Source organism: Salminus brasiliensis, chromosome 3 (genome assembly GCF_030463535.1).
Source record: "Salminus brasiliensis chromosome 3, fSalBra1.hap2, whole genome shotgun sequence".
Taxonomy (NCBI): Eukaryota; Metazoa; Chordata; class Actinopteri; order Characiformes; family Bryconidae; genus Salminus; species Salminus brasiliensis.
Window position 1 is genome coordinate 23007247 of NC_132880.1, and position 6000 is coordinate 23013246.

At 39.7% G+C, this 6000-nt stretch overlaps 2 non-coding genes across 2 annotated transcripts; both read right to left on the bottom strand.

The window, feature by feature from the left end:
• Nucleotides 1-1156: 1156 nt before the first annotated feature.
• trnag-gcc (transfer RNA glycine (anticodon GCC)) lies at nucleotides 1157-1227 on the bottom strand. Its single transcript has one exon. It is a non-coding gene; the product is annotated as a tRNA-Gly (tRNA).
• A 2843-nt stretch (nucleotides 1228-4070) lies between these two features.
• trnag-acc (transfer RNA glycine (anticodon ACC)) lies at nucleotides 4071-4141 on the bottom strand. Its single transcript has one exon. It is a non-coding gene; the product is annotated as a tRNA-Gly (tRNA).
• Nucleotides 4142-6000: the final 1859 nt, after the last annotated feature.

Genomic DNA, 6000 nt, shown 5'->3' on the forward strand with positions numbered 1-6000 from the left:
CACCAATGCTTACATGAAAGACTCTTTTAAATGTAGTCTACTGAGCAGAACCTTTCTGCTCTCCCACAAGACAGTCGAAAAAACTACCACTGACCTAACATTGCTTTCCTGACTATGCTTAAGAAATGTTCTGCATTAATGCTTTCATGAACATACTTCAGGAATGTTTCGCACTGAAAACACAAACATTTTTATTGACACAAAAACAGCTAAGAGTGTTCAGGCTGAGGGAAGATTTCAAAAAACTGTTTTATACTAGAAGACCTTCCAATGGTCTGACAAAATAAGAATGTAAGAAAAATAGCCTATGATGTAGAACATTTTAAAAGCTGGCAACCAGTGCATTGGCCGGGAATCGGACACGGGTCTCCCGCGTGGCAGGCGAGAATTCTACCACTGAACCACCAATGCTTACATGCAATTCACATTTGAAATGTAGTATACTGCTCTCCAAAAACCTTTCTGCTCTCCCACAAGCCAGTCGAAAAAACTTCCACTGACCTAACATTGCTTTCCTGACTATGCTTAAGAAATGTTCTGCATTAATGCTTTAATGAACATACTTCAGGAATGTTTCGCACTGAAAACACAACATTTTTTTTCCTGACACTCAATAAGCTAATAGTGTTCAGGCTGAGGGAAGATTTCACAAAACTGTTTTATATTAGAAGACCTTCCAACGGTCTGACAAAATAAGAATGTAAGAAAAATAGCCTATGATGTAGAACATTTTAAAAGCAGACAACTGCTGCATTGGCCGGGAATCGGACCGGGGTCTCCCGCGTGGCAGGTGAGAATTCTACCACTGAACCACCAATGCTTACATGCAAGGCACATTTGAAATGTAGTATACTGCTCTCCAAAAACCTTTCTGCTCTCCCACAAGCCAGTCGAAAAAACTTCCACTGACCTAACATTGCTTTCCTGACTATGCTTAAGAAATGTTCTACATTAATGCTTTAATGAACATACTTCAGGAATGTTTCGCACTGAAAACACAAACATTTTTATTGACACAAAAACAGCTAAGAGTGTTCAGGCTGAGGGAAGATTTCACAAAACTGTTTTATACTAGAAGACCTTCCAATGGTCTGACAAAATAAGAATGTAAGAAAAAAAGCCTATGATGTAGAACATTTTAAAAGCTGGCAACTGCTGCATTGGCCGGGAATCGGACCCGGGTCTCCCGCGTGGCAGGCGAGAATTCTACCACTGAACCACCAATGCTTACATGAAAGACTCTTTTAAATGTAGTCTACTGAGCAGAACCTTTCTGCTCTCCCACAAGCCAGTCGAAAAAACTACCACTGACCTAACATTGCTTTCCTGACTATGCTTAAGAAATGTTCTGCATTAATGCTTTCATAAACATACTTCAGGAATGTTTCGCACTGAAAACACAACCATTTTTATTGACACAAAAACAGCTAAGAGTGTTCAGGCTGAGGGAAGATTTCAAAAAACTGTTTTATACTAGAAGACCTTCCAATGGTCTGACAAAATAAGAATGTAAGAAAAATAGCCTATGATGTTGAACATTTTAAAAGCTGGCAACCAGTGCATTGGCCAGGAATCGGACCCGGGTCTCCCGCGTGGCAGGCTAGAATTCTACCACTGAACCACCAATGCTTACTTGCAAGTCACATTTGAAATGTAGTATACTGCTCTCCAAAAACCTTTCTGCTCTCCCACAAGCCAGTCGAAAAAACTTCCACTGACCTAATATTGCTTTCCTGACTATGCTTAAGAAATGTTCTGCATTAATACTTTAATGAACGTACTTCAGGAATGTTTCGCACTGAAAACACAAACTTTTTTTATTGACACACAATAAGCTAATAGTGTTCAGGCTGAGGGAAGATTTCACAAAACTGTTTTATATTAGAAGACCTTCCAACGGTCTGACAAAATAAGAATGTAAGAAAAATAGCCTATGATGTAGAACATTTTAAAAGCTGGCAACCGCTGCATTGGCCAGGAATCGGACCCGGGTTTTCTGCGTGGCAGGCGAGAATTCTACCACTGAACCACCAATGCTTACATGAAAGACTCTTTTTAAATGTAGTCTACTGAGCAGAACCTTTCTGCTCTCCCACAAGCCAGTCGAAAAAACTACCACTGACCTAACATTGCTTTCCTGACTATGCTTAAGAAATGTTCTGTATTAATGCTTTAATGAACATACTTCAGGAATGTTTCGCACTGAAAACAAAAACATTTTTATTGACACAAAAACAGCTAAGGGTGTTCAGGCTGAGGGAAGATTTCACAAAACTGTTTTATACTAGAAGACCTTCCAATGGTCTGACAAAATAAGAATGTAAGAAAAATAGCCTATGATGTAGAACATTTTAAGAGCTGGCAACCAGTGCATTGGCCGGGAATCGGACTCGGGTCTCCCACGCGGCAGCCGAGAATTCTATCACTGAACCACCAATGCTTACATGAAAGACTCTTTTAAATGTAGTCTACTGAGCAGAACCTTTCTGCTCTCCCACAAGCCAGTCGAAAAAACTACCACTGACCTAACATTGCTTTCCTGACTATGCTTAAGAAATGTTCTGCATTAATGCTTTAATGAACATACTTCAGGAATGTTTCGCACTGAAAACACAAACATTTTTATTGACACAAAAACAGCAAAGAGTGTTCAGGCTGAGGGAAGATTTCACAAAACTGTTTTATATAAGAAGACCTTCCAACTGTCTGACAAAATAAGAATGTAAGAAAAATAGCCTATGATGTAGAACATTTTAAAAGCTGGCAAATGCTGCATTGGCCGGGAATCGGACTCGGGTCTCCCACGCGGCAGCCGAGAATTCTATCACTGAACCACCAATGCTTACATGAAAGACTCTTTTAAATGTAGTCTATTAACCTTTCTGCTCTCCCACAAGCCAGTCGAAAAAACTACCACTGACCTAACATTGCTTTCCTGACTATGCTTAAGAAATGTTCTGTATTAATGCTTTAATGAACATACTTCAGGAATGTTTCGCACTGAAAACACAAACATTTTTATTGACACAAAAACAGCTAAGAGTGTTCAGGCTGAGGGAAGATTTCACAAAACTGTTTTATACTAGAAGACCTTATAATGGTCTGACAAAATAAGAATGTAAGAAAAATAGACTATGATGTAAAACATTTTAAAAGCTGGCAAGTGCTGCATTGGCCGGGAATCGGACCTGGGTCTCCCGCGTGGCAGGCGAGAATTCTACCACTGAACCACCAATGCTTACAGCTGGCAACTGCTGCATTGGCCGGGAATCGAACCCCGGTCTCCCGCGTGGCAGGCAAGAATTCTACCACTGAACCAGCAACGCTTACACGCAAGTCACATTTGAAATGTAGTATACTGCTCTCCAAAAACCTTTCTGCTCTCCCACAAGCCAATCGAAAAAACTTCCACTGACCTAATATTGCTTTCCTGACTATGCTTAAAAAAAGTTCTGCATTAATGCTTTAATGAACATACTTCAGGAATGTTTCGCACTGAAAACACAAACTTTTTTTATTGACACACAATAAGCTAATAGTGTTCAGGCTGAGGTAAGATTTCACAAAACTGTTTTATACTAGAAGACGTTCCAATGGTCTGACAAAATAAGAATGTAAGAAAAATAGCCTATGATGTAAAACATTTTAAAAGCTGGCAACTGCTGCATTGGCCGGGAATCGGACCTGGGTCTCCCGCGTGGCAGGCGTGAATTCTACCACTGAACCACCAATGCTTACATGCAAGTCACATTTGAAATGTAGTATACTGCTCTCCAAAAACCTTTCTGCTCTCCCACAAGCCAGTCGAAAAAACTTCCACTGACCTAACATTGCTTTCTTGACTATGCTTAAGAAATGTTCTGCATTAATGCTTTAAGTAACATACTTCAGGAATGTTTCGCACTGAGAACACAAACATTTTTATTGACACAAAAACAGCTAAGAGTGTTCAGGCTGAGGGAAGATTTCACAAAACTGTTTTATACTAGAAGACCTTCCAATGGTCTGACAAAATAAGAATGTAAGAAAAATAGCCTATGATTTAGAACTTTTTAAAAGCTGGCAACTGCTGCATTGGCCGGGAATCGGACCCCGGTCTCCCGCGTGGTAGGCAAGAATTCTACCACTGAACCACCAATGCTTATATGCAAGTCACATTTGAAATGTAGTCTACTGCTCTCCAAAAACCTTTCTGCTCTCCCACAAGCCAGTCGAAAAAACTTCCACTGACCTAATATTGCTTTCCTGACTATGCTTAAGAAATTTTCTGCATTAATGCTTTAATGAACATACTTCAGGAATGTTTCGCGCTGAAAACACAAACATTTTTATTGACACAAAAACAGCTAAGAGTGTTCAGGCTGAGGGAAGATTTCACAAAACTGTTTTATATAAGAAGACCTTCCAACGGTCTGACAAAATAAGAATGTAAGAAAAATAGCCTATGATGTAGAACATTTTAAAAAATGGGAAATGCTGCATTGGCCGGGAATCGGACCCGGGTCTCCCACGTGGCAGCCGAGAATTCTATTACTGAACCACCAATGCTTACATGAAAGAGTCTTTTAAATGTAGTCTATTGAGCAGAACCTTTCTGCTCTCCCACAAGCCAGTCGAAAAAACTACCACTGACCTAACATTGCTTTCCTGACTATGCTTAAGAATTGTTCTGCATTAATGCTTTAATGAACATACTTCAGGAATGTTTCGCACTGAAAACACAAACATTTTTATTGACACAAAAACAGCTAAGAGTGTTCAGGCTGAGGGAAGATTTCACAAAACTGTTTTATACTAGAAGACCTTCCAATGGTCTGACAAAATAAGAATGTAAGAAAAATAGCCTATGATGTAGAACATTTTAAAAGCTGGCAAATGCTGCATTGGCCGGGAATCGGACCCGGGTCTCCCGCGTGGCAGGCAAGAATTCTACCACTGAACCACCAACGCTTACACGCAAGTCACATTTGAAATGTAGTATACTGCTCTCCAAAAACCTTTCTGCTCTCCCACAAGCCAATCGAAAAAACTTCCACTGACCTAATATTGCTTTCCTGACTATGCTTAAAAAAAGTTCTGCATTAATGCTTTAATGAACATACTTCAGGAATGTTTCGCACTGAAAACACAAACTTTTTTTATTGACACACAATAAGCTAATAGTGTTCAGGCTGAGGTAAGATTTCACAAAACTGTTTTATACTAGAAGACGTTCCAATGGTCTGACAAAATAAGAATGTAAGAAAAATAGCCTATGATGTAAAACATTTTAAAAGCTGGCAACTGCTGCATTGGCCGGGAATCGGACCAGGAAGTCCCGCATGGCAGGCGAGAATTCTACCACTGAACCACCAATGCTTACATGCAAGTCACATTTGAAATGTAGTATACTGCTCTCCAAAAACCTTTCTGCTCTCCCACAAGCCAGTCGAAAAAACTTCCACTGACCTAACATTGCTTTCCAGACTATGCTTAAGAAATGTTCTACATTAATGCTTTAATGAACATACTTCAGGAATGTTTCGCACTGAAAACACAAACATTTTTATTGACACAAAAACAGCTAAGAGTGTTCAGGCTGAGGGAAGATTTCACAAAACTGTTTTATATAAGAAGACCTTCCAACGGTCTGACAAAATAAGAATGTAAGAAAAATAGCCTATGATGTAGAACATTTTAAAAAATGGGAAATGCTGCATTGGCCGGGAATCGGACCCGGGTCTCCCACGTGGCAGCCGAGAATTCTATCACTGAACCACCAATGCTTACATGAAAGACTCTTTTAAATGTAGTCTATTGAGCAGAACCTTTCTGCTCTCCCACAAGCCAGTCGAAAAAACTACCACTGACCTAACATTGCTTTCCTGACTATGCTTAAGAATTGTTCTGCATTAATGCTTTAATGAACATACTTCAGGAATGTTTCGCACTGAAAACACAAACATTTTTATTGACACAAAAACAGCTAAGAGTGTTCAGGCTGAGGGAAGATTTCACAAA